The sequence below is a fragment of the Equus caballus genome, chromosome 19 (genome assembly GCF_041296265.1).
Source record: "Equus caballus isolate H_3958 breed thoroughbred chromosome 19, TB-T2T, whole genome shotgun sequence".
Classification (NCBI taxonomy): Eukaryota; Metazoa; Chordata; class Mammalia; order Perissodactyla; family Equidae; genus Equus; species Equus caballus.
The window spans coordinates 9059988-9076800 of NC_091702.1; the positions used below are offsets into that span (position 1 = coordinate 9059988).

Genomic DNA, 16813 nt, shown 5'->3' on the forward strand with positions numbered 1-16813 from the left:
CATGGAGCTAGATATAACCTCATCTGTACTTTCATTACTTTAACGATTCCACAAATATTTACTGAGGGACTTTTCATGTATCCCACACTGTTTTGGTTAACTGAGAAGCATCAGTGTATAAAAGAGAGGAAGTACGTGCCCTTGGGGAGCCTTCATTCTAGTGCAAAGAAGAGTGACTGACACAGAACACTGTGTTAGTTCTTCTACCAGTTAGTATCATCCCAAATGAAATCTAAATCATAAATTCTGTAGAGTAATTTGGTTCACTATTCTCCACATTCTTTCTATCACTCTGGACTTGAACTTTATTTCTTTATTGACTCAACATTTACAATATTTTCTGGCTTATTCCTAACTATAATCTAACATTAACAAAGTTGAACACCTATTCCAGTCTTCAAGGCTAGAAGTCCAAGATCAGGTTGTTCCCAGAGTTGGTTTCTTCTCAGGTCTCTCTCTATAAAATGTCCATCGCCTCTCTGTGTCTTCACATGGTCTTCTGTATACATGTCTGTGTCCTACTTTTCTCCTCTTATAAAGACACCACTTCTATTGGATTGGGTCTTGCCCCTATGACCTCATTTTGCATTACCTTTCTAAAGGCCCAACCTCCAAGTATAGTCATATTCTAAGGTACTGAGAGTTAAGACTTCAAAATACAAATTCTAGGAGGCCACAGTTCAGTCCATAACATAGTCTTTATATTTATCCACATACTGATCATTTCTGGAGCTCTTCAATTCTTCATGTAGATTTGCGTTTCTGTCTGTTATTCTTTCCTTTAAGCCTGATGGAGTCCTTTGGTCTTTTTTTTTTAAGGGAAGTATGCTACCCATGCATTCTCTCAGCTTTTGTTTATCAGGAAATGTTTTGACTTTATCTTCATATTTTTGTATGAGGAAGATTGGCCCTGCGCTAACATCTGTTGCCAATCTTTGTATTTTAGCTTGAGGAAGACCTCTTCTTCCTCTATTTTGTATGTGGGATGCTATCACAGCATGGCTTCATGAGCAGTGCATCAGTCCATACCTGGGATCTGAACCTACAAACCCCAGGCTGCCAAAGTGGAATGCATGGACTTAACCACTATGTCACCAGGCCAGCCTGTTGTCACTTCCGACTGATAACTTTTCTAGATATAATATTCTTGGTTGACAGATTTTTCCTTTCTGTACTTGAATATTTCATTTTATTTAATTCTGGACTTTCTTGTCACTAAAGAAATGTCAGCCATTAATCCTATTGTTACATCCCTGTAAGTGATGAGATATTTTTTTTCCTGCAGCTTTCAAGATTTTCTCTTTCTCTTTAATATTCAGTTGTTCTACGAGTTATTTCACATGTCTGACTGTGGATTTCTTTGTGTTTAGTCTAATTGGGATGGTTTTCATTAAATTTGGGAAGTTTTCTGTCATTATACATTAAAATAATTTTTACTTCTTTCCCTTCTCCTTTCTTTCTGAACTCCCATTATACTTATGTCGGTGTGCTTGATGTTGTTTTCTGTTACTTTTAATCTTTCTTCAGTCTTTTTTCTCTTAGTTCAACAGACTATTTCTACTCATCCATCTTCAATGTAACTGATTATTTATTTCACCTTAAATCCACTCTTTAGAACTTCTAGTGTATTTTTGTTTCCTTGTTCTAATTTTAGTTATTATATTTTTAAATTTAGAATTTCCATGTGGGTTATTTTTGAAATTTCAATCTCTCTATTGAAAGTATCTATTTTTAAAAACATTGCCATTATCTTTTAAAAATGATTTTCATATATTTCTAATAGCCACTTTGAAGTTTCTGTTTACTAAATCCAATATTTGAGCCCACTCATGTGTGGAACCTATTGATGGCTCTTGTTTTGCTGAGTATGAGATACATTTCCTTGTGTGAACATTTTAGATAATATATTTCACTAACGGTGAATTCTTATTATTTGTTTTTCCCCCACTTTGTAACTTGTCTGGACCTAAACTGAGGAATGCTTCCCATAGTCTATGACTGCTCATGTTTCTGCCTTTTAAAAAAAATATTTTTATGTCTTTTATCACTGCTTTCTATAGATTTCCCCTGTGTTTGTGTAACTTTGTGTTTGGCCAATGATTTGAACATAGATTCTGGTCAAACATCTGAAACCCACTAGGCTTCCACCCTCTGATAATCACTCTTGGTGGCTGCTTAAAAGCACATTCAAAATTGAGTTGGTTCTCGTTTCTCCATGGTTTTTCTTACCACCATGCTCACCCTGGCATCCCTGTGCATGCATATAATGTCCAGACAGCCAAGGATTTAGGGAGACTTAACTGGCCTTTCTGCAGCTTTTCCCAGACAACTATGATAAATTTCTGGCTGGTTCACTGCTTATCCTAAGCTAACTATGGCCCGAGTCTCACAAAACTGCAAGTTTCCCATGCCTTTTCTGTCCACATTTAACACTTTTTTCTGACAAAGTCATGTGTTTTGCTTGCCCCTTCCCTTAACCTAAAACATGTCCACTACATCTCTCAGCAAAGTTGCTAGCTTTCATAGCCAGCCTCACCTAGTGAAACTCTAGTTTTTGGCACAGCTTAGGTGAGGGAGGGAATGTTATAAATCAGCATACTCTATAACTGTCCTGAGTTCACAAGAAATCAATGTCATGAAATTTAAAAGTTGCAGCACCTTCACCTTTGATTACATTGACAACACTGCAAGAACATCATGCTATCTAATTCAAAAATTTTCATCAACCAAAGCAGACACTCTACACCCATTAAGCAATAACTACTGATTCTCTCCTCTGTTCAGGCTCTGGTAACCTCTAGCCTGCTTTCTGTCTTTATTGATTTGCCTATTCTAAATAATATCAGTGGCATCATACAATATTTGTCCTTTTGTGTCTCCCTTATTTCACTTAGTACAGTATTGTCAAGTCATACATTTTGTAGCATGTATCAAAACTTCATTCCTTTTTATGCCTGAACATTATTCCATTAATATTATACTACATTGTTTTATCCATTTATCTGTTGGTGGACACTTGAATTGTTTCCACTTTTTTGTTATTGCAAATAATTACTGCAACAAACATTGGTATACACTTACATGTTTGAGTCTCTGTTTGGAACATAATTAGGTATATACCTGGTAGTGCAATTACTGTATTGTATGGTAAATGTATACATAGCGTGTGCCTTCCAGGAGTCTATAGCTGTCTTTTTCATTTTTCCTCTGTTGAGGGATTACAAATTTCAAAATAACTTGTTTAAATCACAGCTGTTCCTTTCTAACACTTTTCACAAAATTTGATTACCACCTTTTGTTTCATAAACACTCCTTACTGCTTTGGTTATGTCTTATAGTGCATAGGCTGTGGTGTGATTATCTTGTAAATGGGAAATCATATTTTAGGTTCCAAGGACATGGCATCAAAATATTTTGCCATGTTGAAACTTATTACCTTTTGGCCTTGGACAATTTCTGAGTTTATGCCACCTTCATTTTTTCCAACATGTCTTTTGCACCTATTTTTACACATAGAGACAAAGTGGCCAGAAATTAATATAGGACAATCTTATAAAATAATTATATCTGATCTTAGCTAAGCTATTTCTACATTTTACATTTTATTTATTGTAAATACATAATTTAAAAATGATTAAATGATGAATCAAGATTCTACACTGTTACACAAAGGTATTCAATAAATATTGTGAAAGTCATTCCATATTCACTTGGATAATATTTGAATTCTTTAATAAATATAAAATCCCAAACTGGGCCCTGTTATGTGTATGCATCCAAAAATAAATAAAATAGGAGCATTACAAGAATTATCTGCTTATTTAGTTGCATAAATTTTACAAGTTGTACCTATAATATATTTTAAAGTCTGAAAGAAAGTAATCTATTTGAAATTTACTTACTATTCAATTTTCAACAAAATGTTTTATGGTTACTAGATTGATATTTCTATAAATGTTACAGGATATATGCTAAATATTTTGTTCTTAATATGTTTTCATTAAAGAAGCTTACATTAAGCATCTACTATAGATAGTAGGAAAGGAAAGGGCTAGTTGCTGTAGAAGAGAGAAAGACAGAGACAGACTTTTGAAAGAGGAAGATATGAAGGCAAATATTAACCAACATACTAAATGCACAATTGAAAGCTTTTTTGTAAGGAAGATTGGCCCTGAGCTAACATCTGTTGTCAATCTTCCTCTTTTGCTTGAGGAAGATTGTTGCTGAGCTAACATCTATGCCAATCTTCCTCTATTTTATGTGGATGCTGCCATGGCATGGCTTGATGAGTGCTGCTAGGTCCGCGAACGGGATCTGAACCCACGAATCCTGGGCTGCCAAAGCAGTGTGTGTGAACTTACTCAATACACCACGGGGCAGCCCACATGATTGAAATATTTTTAAAAGCCACTAGCATCATAGACTAGAGAATGATTGATATTAACACTTCCATAAGGAATTTATATTTAACAAAGTAGACAATTTTGATGTTAGAGCACACATTTAAATAAATTCGGATTGAATAATTAATATACTAATCACAATAAAATTTGGCAACTTTTAAAAAAATTTTTTCTTTAGCAGTTTCTTACAAATATTATCTGGTAAAAAATACAGAAATTATTTGAATTAAATAGAAGTTTCTGTGAGAAATATTTAAAATAAGTAAGATCAAACATTTAGATATTTTTGAAAATGAGTAGTTTAAGCTTAAGTATATTTATGTTAGAATATGCTATATTTACAGACACACAGATAGTGATTTCGTAGTTTTTAGTCTGTTAATTTTCATGGTACATCAACGAATAATCAGCTTCTCTAAATAAGCTTATAGATGAGCTTCGAAATTACACCTCATTTGGAAACATTACAAAATAATATGCAGGTAAATTTATTCTAATATTTGTCAAAAGTAATTCCTTTAAATTATAATCATCATGCTATGTCTGATTCATATCTAGCACAAGTTCTTGAATGAATTAAAAAATGTTTCTATTAAGTTTGATCTGATAGTAAAATAGTGAAAGTTTGAAAGTAGTGCTCTTGGAAATGCATCCAGTGAATAATGATCAAAATTCTAAAATATGCAGTCTCTATATGTTTACTGCTAATTACAACCAAAAATTTTACAGCAACTTGATGACCTTCTAGGATGGAATTCAGAGATATAATACATTTAACTTGTAATTAATTTGTACAATAATTTGCCACCTTGAAGTTTTATTTTATTGAAGTTATATCAAAATAAAAATTTTATTGAAAGTGAATTATATTTGTACCACATATGATTTGTACTTTTACAGTTGTCACCCTATGACTGATTAACTCTTCCGGAAGATATTAACAGCCTAGCCTGTTGAGTTTTCACTTTTCAGCTCTGCTGCACTTCGCATTTCTAAGATTGTTATTATATTGCTTCAAAATCTATTTGCCTTTGAAGTCTAAAATATCCAACTGTCAGAAAGCAAAGGCATTTGGTAATTAATTTAACACCAAATCAGGCATCTGCCATGGCAATGGACAGAGCTAATTGCATATGCATTTTTTAATACTTGTTATGCTTTGAGTACAGGCTGATAAATTTTCTTGAAAAATGTTTAATTGATAACTTTTTAAGCCATGTTATCAATTTATCACATATCAATAATCAGTAGAAGCCTTCTTTGCTTACTGATTTTGATTGAAAACCTCAATGACAACATTGGTGATCAACATTTCAAATTCATGTATTTCTATGCCTGCGGCAGACAGACAGACACTCCAACCCGTACAGATGGAAAGCAATGTTTATCTCAATGTTGGTGTCTAGAACAAATGGCTAAACCTACAGAAAGAATATCATCAATCACTTTCTCACTAACTTATGACTCTAAGAATTTGGATAAAAAAAGGAAATTATAATGATAAACATATGGGTGCATTTATGTATTAATCATATCATAAATTATGGTGTCTCTGGAAGAGGTCAAATATTTCACATACAAAAGTTCACACATCACAGAATTATGTTCATTTGTTATGATAAATGAAAGCCTGTTGATGGCAAATAGCATCTAATAACAAAGTTATTATCATTTAAAGAAAAAGACCTTTCTAATTTTCACTAGACACACTTAAAACCAGAAACACGCCAAGCCAATCTTTGAGTTATTTACTTAATGTTAAAATACAGCTGATAAAAATATTCATAATGCTCTTTTATGTAGAGAGTTTGAAGGTAAAGTTCCTTGAGAAAACTACAGGTTTTTGTACTTGGTACACAAGGAATGAAATTCTAAAGCACGGAGAATGCGCATTTCTTCATGTGATTAGCTCCCCAGTTTTAGTGAATACCTCTGAGAGATGTGCAAATACAATAAAGTGTATGACTAAAGCATCACACTTAACTCAAGACTCATTCTATACAGTCACCCTATCTGCAAATATTTAGTATGTTATTTCTAATACTTCACAGTATCACTGCCATCGATGATAGTAATACTAAATTTCCCTTTGAAAGCATCATAACTTGCCAATTTCTTTGACTTTCTAATACTAGAACACTTATATAGGTAAACTGAATATGTTAAAAATGAAATGGAAAACAAGGTAAAATTAAGCTAGCATAACAAAATTATTTGATGTACTTAAATATTTGAAGAAGATAAAATTAGATAAAATTTATTTGAAAAAATAAAATGTCAACAATTTTAAAATTAAATAATGTGTTTGAAAATGGTTATATGCATTTAAATATAATGTATTTAATATTTATAATTAATTTGAATATTTGTATGATTTAGTGATGCTGCAAGTATACATTTTTACCAAATGAAATGGGTATATATTAAAATTAATTCCCTGTCAAAGACCAGATCAATGGCAAACATTGCTAAAAAGAACAAGCTTCTGAGATTAAGAATTAAATCTAAAAACTGAAAATTTTTACTATCAAATATAAATTACAAAAGGTGTTTTGAGTCAGATTTTTTAAAGGAAAATTATTTCTCAGCATTGCCGGATCTCATAGCATGCACAAGATGGCAACATTCTACATAATACCCACTTTCTCCAGAGGGGTGTGGAGAACCACATTAGATTTTGGTCAGCTCTGAAGTGGCTGCCACCAGGTTGTTTGTCTTAATTCTCTAATAGTAAATGAACTTGACAAAGATTTCTCTTTTTTTCCATACTTGGACTTGAATGATTTCATTGTTTGTGGTCAAGTAGATTGATTCAAATAATCTCACAAAGCAAAAGTGTTTATAGCTTGAGGAAGAGGCTCTCGGAACATTTCCTGAATTGAGTTTGGATTGTCATCCTCATTAGATCTTTTACTTCTAGTGTTTCTCATACGCCTGCTGCCTGATTAAAACTCATCCTTACAATATGAATCAAGAAATGTGGCCAAAGAAGGATGTGATTGGTTTTCAAAATAGACAGATAATCTTTGAATTTTTAACTATGTCTTGCCTTTTATTTTACACACATTGAATAATGCACCTTTCCTGATATAAAATGTTAAGGGCTCTTTAGAGCAAGTAGCAAATTAGAATCCCCTTGCCTGTTAATGAGTGGTTCCAGCAACATATCGACTATGACTGCTTGTAAAATAAAATTTGTCCCCAGTTTGTGTTATTATTTGCAAAGTACAGTATTTGGGGGTTTTTGTGTGTAAGCAGAAATTTAAACTTACTTTTTGGATATTGTTGAAATTATGCTGTTGATTTTCCCTCAATTTTTATTATGAAAACACTTAAGTATATAAAATAGTTAAATAAATAATTTTACTCCTTCTTCACAGATTTCACGGTTAACCTTGGGCCTTATTTGCTGACTCTCCCTCTCTCTCTTTTTCTCTGTCTCTCTTTTATTTATTTCATATCACTTGTAATTCACATACAGATTCCATGATACTTCATGCCTAGATAGTATATTTATACTCTAAGTTTTTCCAAAAATGACTTCATAAATATTTTTAGATATATGATACAATATAATTTCACTCGTTGAATTTGGTTGTTATATCATCTTAGTCACTTTTCGACACTGAACTTGCTTCAACTTTTTTATTTTGTGACATTAATTTCTTATGAACTAATGACAGTTGTCTTATAGATTGTCCTGCTTCTGGATTTACTTAATGGTTTCTTCCTAATTCCATTTATTTCCTATAATTTAGAAACAAGGTTTAAGGAATTAATTATATTTAGATTAAATATTTTAGCAAATATACCTCATGAAGTATCATATCAGAAACACTATAAGTAGTTGCTTTTTCATTTTCTTTCAACATCATGTACAAGTTTGTGACAAGGCAAAAATTGTTTTTAGCTTTATTGAGATACGATTGCTAAGGTAGATCTTAAAAGGTCTCATCACCAGAAAAAAAATTGTAACTACATGAAAATATGGTTTTAATATCATTTTTAACTAGTGTCTTGTCTTTGAGGAAAGATAATGAAAATGGGCTTCTTTCTTCCCCACATTCAGTAATTCTGTAACATTAGGCTATGTGATAGTCACAAATAAAGGCTTAAAAAAGCATTAAATTTTTGCAGTTCCTAACTCACTCATGGACTTCATCATGCTTGTTTCATGAGCTTTAACATTTGTGTGACTCAAATATTTCACCAATATCTGAAAGTCACTATATAGCTATTAGCAATAATTTTATCAACAAGCTTTGCTCATGGTATTGGTGTTTTATTCTAATTTGAAATGAAGGTAACCTAAAAGATTTCACAGTTATTAGTCAAGAATATGCTCGATCAGCAATAGCAGTGTGAAAATCAATAAACAGAAACCTCACTGAAAATAGAGTTGAGAGGCCAGAAAGGAGAGCTCTCACATGTATTAACCATTGCAGAGCCCAACAGGAAGAAGACTTCCTCTTCCTGCCCAGTAATAGCCAATGAGAGACTGTCACAACACGGCCAACGAAAAGCCACCACACTTTGATCTCCTAGTCTCCTCCTATGGACTTTTTGCTTACAATAGCTCTCCCAACTGTCTTTGCCCTCTATAAGAGGGTTTCTCCTCCCCTTGTTGCTCAGGACTTGCATGTGGCTCGCCATAGTTGCACACTCCAAATTGCAGTTCTTTGCTGATCCCAGGTGAAGCCATTTTGGCTGGAGAAATAATTGGCTGTCTGTTTCTTTAAGGTCAAGACCAGAAACAGTGTTGAAGTCACCATGTAATAGAGCCTTCTAAATACTGACACTGAAATCAAATTGTAATTTAAAGCTCTTGTTTAGTTTATCCCTAACATGTGAATGCGTATACAAATGCAAAAATGAACAGTTTCTTATAGAAAAATGAAATCTAAAATAAAAGTCTCTCTATATCTTGAATCTAACTTACAATTTCCACTGTGTTATTCTATATCGGTCAAATGTTGCCAAAATAATATTGTGAAACGAACTACCCCAAAATTCTGGATCCTTAAATGGGAATCATTCATTTTCATCTGTGTATTTGTACATAAGTTTATTTAGGGTGGGCTCATCTGGGCTTAGCTCCAAGCTGGAGATTGCCAGTTTGTTTCATCTGTTCCCCATCCTCTATGTATCAGCAGACTAGCAGAGACATCTTTTTCTTTTTTCTTTTTTTTTTTTAAGGAAGATTAGCCCTGAGCTAACATCTACCGCCAAACCTCCTCTTTTTGCTAGGAAGATTGGCCCTGAACTAACATCTTTGCCCATCTTCCTCTACTTTATATGTGGGATGCCTGCCACAGCATGATTTGATAAGTGTGCGTAGGTCCACACCCAGGATCGGAACAGGCAAACCGTGGGCCTCTGAAGAGGAGCATGCGAAGTTAACTGCTACGCCACTGGATGGGCCCCAGAGACATCTTCTTACTGTGGCAATACAAGAACCACATGAAGGAAAGTCCAACTGTGCAAGTCCATTTTAAGCCTCAATTTGCACAATGTCTGCTAGCATCCTTTGAATCAGGGAACCACATGCCCCAGTCCAAAGACAAAGGTTAGAGAAATAACCTCTGCCTCTAAAGGGAGAAAATGCAGGGTTATGTGACCAACTGCCTGGAAACAGAAAGGAAAGAAGAATTTGTTCCAATTACTCAATTTAGTACACTTCTGAAGTATTGTCTACTATGGACTCATCAAATGTAAGAAGTATTTCCTGAACTTTCTATAAGCTTTCATGCTTTGGGCATTTAATTTCATTTTCCAATGACTTTTCCTAAATTTGTACTCTTTCCCTCTCTGTCTCCGTCTGTATCTGTTTCTCCCCCTCTTTCTTAGCCTATGAAAACAACATGAAGTGTCTATTCTCAGTGAGTTATTTTTCAAAACATCAAAATTCTTTTGTCTGTGACAGAGAGCAAAGAGAACAGAAAAAATGCGAAAGTCATTAAGATATTTCTGGGGAAAACTAAACGAACGAGGAGAAAGAGTACACAAAACAACCTTGGTTACCTGTCCCCCTTAGCGAACAAGTGTGAGGAATGTGCCCGTGCAGGGTTTCCTATTGACCGGGTCCCGGCTTCCTTTGCACGTGTAGCGCTGTACAGATATCTGCGCTCATGCTCTCCATCAATACTGTGAATACAAAGTACATTGTAATTACAATACAATCCACTGCCAGGAACTGCTGAGAGGCTAATTAAGTAATTTCTACAAATTACTTTTAGATGCTTCAAGGAAAGTAGTTTATGGATGTCAATTATAGTTCTGAAGTATTTGCTGCTAGTTATTGTCTGAAAAAAATGACTACTCCCATCTTTGTTTAATGTGTTGAATATTGTCCTTAGTTGTATAATGTGTTGACAATCTTCCCTATTTTCCTTCCTAGAGAAGTAAATAAAATTTTGTTCAAATTAACTCTGAACATAGAATTTTTCAAACAAATAAATGGAAAATTACATTAATAGAAATTAATAAAAGTAATTAAATAGAAAACAAATCACATGTGATTCTATAACATCAGAATAATTGTAAAATATCAAAATATTTTAATAAAATGTTAAGGAAACTTTGAGCAGAATTTTGTATGTCATTAACCATGAAAGAATCTGTTCTTCAAAAGCGGAAGTAAGTTTTAGTATAATCTTACTAAGAGAATTGTTTCTGTAAAAACATTTCAATGATGCAATAAATAGACAAAGAATAAATATATAGAGCTATTCACAGCTAGATACATGGATAATCCACAGCTTCCTGGATGTGGGAGTAGTTCTACAATTTCATCATTCAGTATAAAAAAAGGAGTATTTTTAAAAATATATTTTACAAAACAAAAATACGTGTATGCATCATTTAAAGCAATTAGAAATCTACCAATCTTTTTTATAGTGGGGTATTTTATAAACATTTCATAACACTGTAATGAAATGGAAATGAAAATGACTATGAAAAGTAAGCCAGAGCAATTACCACAAAAGGAGGAAAGTCTGCATTATTTCTAAGATAACATTACCCCTTTTCATTTAGAAAATAGTAGGAAATGTTTTCATTAAAACAATTAGTAACTTTGAATTTGGGCACGTTTAAAGAAAATTTCCAAGTATTTCAATATTAAGGAATATAATGTATGCAGAATATTCATGTGTGAATTGTGAACAGAAAAAAATCAGCATATATGAAAAGGACATTTTGTCCTAGACTTACGGTCTCTTTTATTATATGATATTTATATATTTATTCTTGTATTTTTCTATTGACACTTCTACCTAGACTTATCTAGACTTACTTTTAACAGTTTCAAGCTGAATATACTTACACTTATAAGTATGATAAAAATGATGTGATAATGTTTCTCATACACTTTAATGCAAAAAGCTTAATTATATTTCACATTATATCTTAAGTATATTGACAGGCTAAAATACAAAAAAATGTGTGTTCATGACATATTTTGCATTGCATATCTTAAAACATTTTACATGGTTGAATATTAGTAAACATCAATTGAAATATTTATTTTATGTACCAAATTCGACTAATTATCACTCTCAGAAGAAGGCAATCTTTCTTTTGCTTTCTTTTTACTGAGGAAGATTCACTCTGAGTTGACATCTGTGCCAATCTTCCTGTATTTTGTGTGTGGGTTGCTGCCACAGCATGGCCGGTGATGAGTGGTGTGGGTCTGTGCCCAGGAACAGAACCCAGGCCACTGAAGCAGAGTGTGCCAAACTCAACCTCCAGGCGGTGGGGCCAGCCCCTAACACTTTTTTAAGATTGTAAAAATTGTAAGGGAAAACAAACTTTAGAATACACATACACACACACACGTATTCACAAAATAGTTCATTTGATAAACATTTAATAATCATTAATTAATAAATGAATGAAACAGTTAATAGATTAAAAATTCTCAGAATTCTCTAATTATAGCTAGTTAAATCAGCATAGCCATAGATGTACTTGGAAAAATTAGCTGTACCATTTTTATGATTATATAATTTTTTTTAATTTTTATTTTTTCAGATGTACATCATATTTCGAATTCTGTATACATTACATCATGTTCACCACCCGAACACTAATTACAGTGCATCCCCTCACATGTGAGCCTAATCACCCCTTTTGCCCCCCCTCCTCCCCCTTCCCCAAAGGTAACCACCAGTCCAATCTCCAATGCTGTGTTTTGTTTTTGTTTTTGTTTTTATCTTCTACTTATGAGTGAGATCATATGGTATTTGACTTTCTCCTTCTGACTTATTTCACTCAGAATAATACACTGAAGGTGCATCCATGTTGTCACAAATGGCCGGATTTCATCATTTCTCATGGCTGAGTAGTAGTCCATCGTGTATAAATACCACATCTTCTTTATCCATTCGTCCCTTGATGGGCACCTAGGTTGCTTCCATGTCTTGGCTATTGTGTATAATGCCACAATGAACATAGGGGTGCAAGTATCTTTATGCCTTTGTGTTTTCAAGTTCTTTGGATAAATACCCAGCAGTGGAATAGCTGGATCCTATGGTAGATCTATTCTTAATTTTCTGAGGATACTCCATACTGCTTTCCATAGTGGCTGCACCAGTTTGCACTGCCACTAGCAGTGAACAAGGGTTCCCTTCTCTCCAAACCCTCTCCAACATTTGTCGTTTCCTGTCTTGTTAATTATAGCCATTCTGACCAGAGTGAGGTGATACCTCATTGTAGTTTGGATTTGCATTTCCCTGATAGCTAATGATGTTGAGCATCTTTTCGTATGCCTGTTGGCCATCTGTATATCTTCTTTGGAGAAATCTCTGTTCAGATCTTTTGCCCATTTTCCAATTGGATTGTTGGTTTTTTTGTTGTTGAGCTGTATGAGTTCTTTGTATATTTTGGATATTAATCCCTTATCTGATATATGGTTTGCAAATATCTTCTCCCAATTGTTAGGTTGTCTTTTTGTTTTGTTGATGGTTTCCTTTGCTGTGCAGAAGCTTTTTGGTTTGATGTAGTCCCATTTGTTCATTTTTTCTTTTGTTTCCCTTGCCTGGTCAGACACGGGACTTGAAAATATGCTGCTCAGACCAATGTCATAGAGCGTACTGCCTATGTTTTCTTCTAGAAGTCTCATAGTTTCGGGTCTTATAATCAAGTCTTTAATCCATTTTGAGTTGATTTTTGTACATGGTGTAAGGGAATGGTCTACTTTCATTCTTTTGCATGTGGCTGCCCAGTTTTCCCAACACCTTTTATTGAAGAGACTCTCCTTTCTCCATCGTATGCTCTTGGCTGCCTTGTCGAATATTGGTTGTCCATAAATGTGTGGGTTTACTTCTGGGCTCTCAATTTTGTTCCATTGATCTGTGTGTCTGTTTTTGTGCCAGTACCATGCTGTTTTGGTTACTATGGCTTTGTAGTATAATTTGAAATCAGGGAGTGTGATACCTCCAGTTTTGTTCTTTTTTCTCAGGAATCCTTTGGCTATCCTGGGTCTTCTGTTGATCCATATAAATTTTAGGGTTCTTTGTTCTATTTCTGTGAAAAATGTTGTTGGAACTTTGATAGGCATTGTGTTGAATCTATAGATTGCTTTAGGAAGTATGGGCATTTTAACGATGTTAATTCTTCCAATCCAAGAGCACGGAATATCTTTCCATTTCTTTGTGTCTTCTTCGATTTCTTTCAACAATGATTTATAGTTTTCAGTGTACAGATCTTTCACCTCTTTCGTTACGTTTATTCCTAGGTATTTTATTCTTTTTGTTGCAATTGTAAATGGGATTGTATTCTTAATTTCTCTTTCTGCTACTTCGTTGTTAGTGTATAGAAATGCAACTGGTTTTTGTACATTGATTTTGTATCCCACAACTTGACTGTATTCCTTTATTATTTCTAAATGTTTTTTAGTGGACTCTTTAGGGTTTTCTAGATATAAAATCATGGCATCTGCAAAGAGTGACAGTTTCACTTCTTCTTTTCCAGTGTGGATCCCTTTTATTTCTTTTTCTTGCCTGATTGCTCTGGCTAGGACTTCCAATACTATGTTAAATAAGAGTGGTGACAGTGGGCATCCTTGTCTGGTTCCTGTTCTTAGAGGGATAGCTTTCAGTTTTTCTCCATTGAGAATGATATTTGCTGTGGGTTTGTCATATATGGCCTTTATTATGTTGAGGTATTTTCCTTCTCTACCCACTTTATTTAGACTTTTTACAATAAATGCATGCTGTATCTTGTCAAATGCTTTCTCTGCATCTATTGAGATGATCATGTGATTTTTATTCTTCATTTTGTTAATGTGGTGTATCACGTTGATAGATTTGTGGATGTTGAGCCATCCCTGCATCCCTGGAATGAAACCCACTTGATCATGATGTATGATCTTTTTAATGTATTGTTGTATTCGATTTGCTAGTATTTTGTTGAAGATTTTTGCATCGATGTTCATCAGTGACATTGGCCTGTAATTTTCTTTTTTGTGTTGTCCTTGTCTGGTTTTGGTATCAGGATAATGTTTGCTTCGTAGAAGGAGTTAGGAAGCCTTCCCTCCTCTTCGATTTTTTGGAAGAGTTTGAGAAGGATAGGTATTAAGTCTTCTTTGAATGTTTGGACAAATTCACCAGGGAAGCCATCTGGTCCTGGACTTTTATTTTTTGGGAGCTTTTTGATTGCTGTTTCGATCTCCTTACTGGTGATTGGTCTATTCAAGTTTTCTACATCTTCTTGGTCCAGTTTTAGAAGGTTGTATGTTTCTAAGAATTTATCCATTTCTTCTAGATTATCCAATTTGTTGGCATATAGCTTTTCATAGTATTCTCTTATTATCTTTTGTATTTCTGAGGTGTCTGTTGTAATCTCTCCTCTTTCATTTCTGATTTTATTTATTTGAGCTTTCTCTCTGTTTTTCTTCGTGAGTCTAGCTAAGGGTTTGTCAATTTTGTTTATCTTTTCAAAGAACCAGCTCTTGGTTTCACTAATTTTTTCTATTGTTTTTTTAGTCTCTATTTCACTTATTTCTACTCTGATTTGTATTATTTCCTTCCTTCTGCTGATTTTGGGCTTTGTTTGTTGTTCTTTTTCCAGTACCTTTAGGTGCACTTTTAGATTGTCTATTTGAGATTTTTCTTCTTTGTTGAGGTATTTTTTGATTTCTTCTTTGATTTCTTCATTGGCCCAATCATTGTTCAGTAGCATTTTGTTCAATCTTCACATTTTTGTGGCTTTTCTGGTTTTCTTTCTGTAGTTGATTTCCAGTTTCATACCTTTGTGGTCAGAAAAGATGCATGGTATTATTTCGATCTTCTTAAATTTATTGAGACTTGTTTTGTGGCCTAATATGTGATCAATCTTGGAGAATGTTCCATGGGCATTGAAAAGAATGTGTATTCTGTAGTCTTTGGATGGAAAGTTCTGTATATATCTACTAAGTCCATCTGGTCTAATGTGTCCTTTAAGGCAAGTGTTTCCTTATTGATCTTCTGTTTGGATGATCTACCCATTGGTGTAAGTGGAGTGTTAAAGTCCCCTAATATTATTGTGTTGCTGTTTATTTCTCCTTTTACCTGGGCTAACAATTGTTGCCAGTCTTCCTTTTTTTTTTCCCCAAAGATTGGCACCTGGGCTAACAACTGTTGCCAATCTTTTTTTTTTTGTTCCTGCTTTTATCTCACCAAGCCCCCCCACACACACAGTTGTATATCTTAGTTGCATGTCCCTCTAGTTGTGGGATGTGGGACGCCGCCTCAACGTGGCCTGATGAGCAGTGCCATGTCCGAGCCCAAGATCCAAACCCTGGGCCACTGCAGTGGAGCCAGCAAACTCAACCACTTGGCCACGGAGCTGGCCCCTGATTATATAAATTTAATTAGCACAACTTTCCCATTAAAAAGGTTATCCATAGCAACAGACTTTAGGTGCCCCTAGATTGCTATTGTTATTGGCAAATGAAATTAATAAAAGAATATTGGGCAAATAAGAAACCTAGGTGTTGCTTCTCTCACTGAATTTAATAGACAGTGGCAAGTGACCCTAACCTCCTGGCAAATCACTTAACCTCTCTGAACCTCAGTTCCCTCTGCTGTAAAATGAATGGCTGTGCTAAATGAACACCACATTCACTTCACTTCGCTTTCTGAGATTTCCTGCACCTCTGAAAAAGACTTCTGAATATCAGGATGTAAAAACTCTGATTACCTGCTAAATCTTACATTTCTATTTTGCAATATGTTCATTTCCTAAAAATTTGAAACTTTATTTGTACATTTCCATTATGCTTATTTACGGACTTTTCACTAATGGAATTTTGAGCATATATATCTTCCTAGAAATTAAAAAATTTCTCTCAACTTCACCTTCATCGGACTCATTGTTGCAAATAATTAAATGTCTCAAGGTGTCAAAACTAATTTGTTCACAGTAACATG

The 16813-nt window shown here is 34.1% G+C and overlaps 1 protein-coding gene across 3 annotated transcripts in view; it reads right to left on the minus strand.

Annotated features, from left to right (window-relative positions):
* Positions 1-16813, minus strand: part of LOC138919095 (elongation factor G 1-like) — a 103914-nt gene that overhangs the window by 14405 nt on the left and 72696 nt on the right. For 2 of the 3 annotated variants that reach the window (XM_070243148.1, XM_070243144.1), the window contains one exon: positions 9572-10547. The gene's annotated coding sequence lies outside the window, so the exon portion shown is untranslated. Of the gene's footprint in view, positions 1-9571; positions 10548-16813 lie in introns of those variants that run through there. The other variant, XM_070243145.1, reaches the window with a different exon arrangement.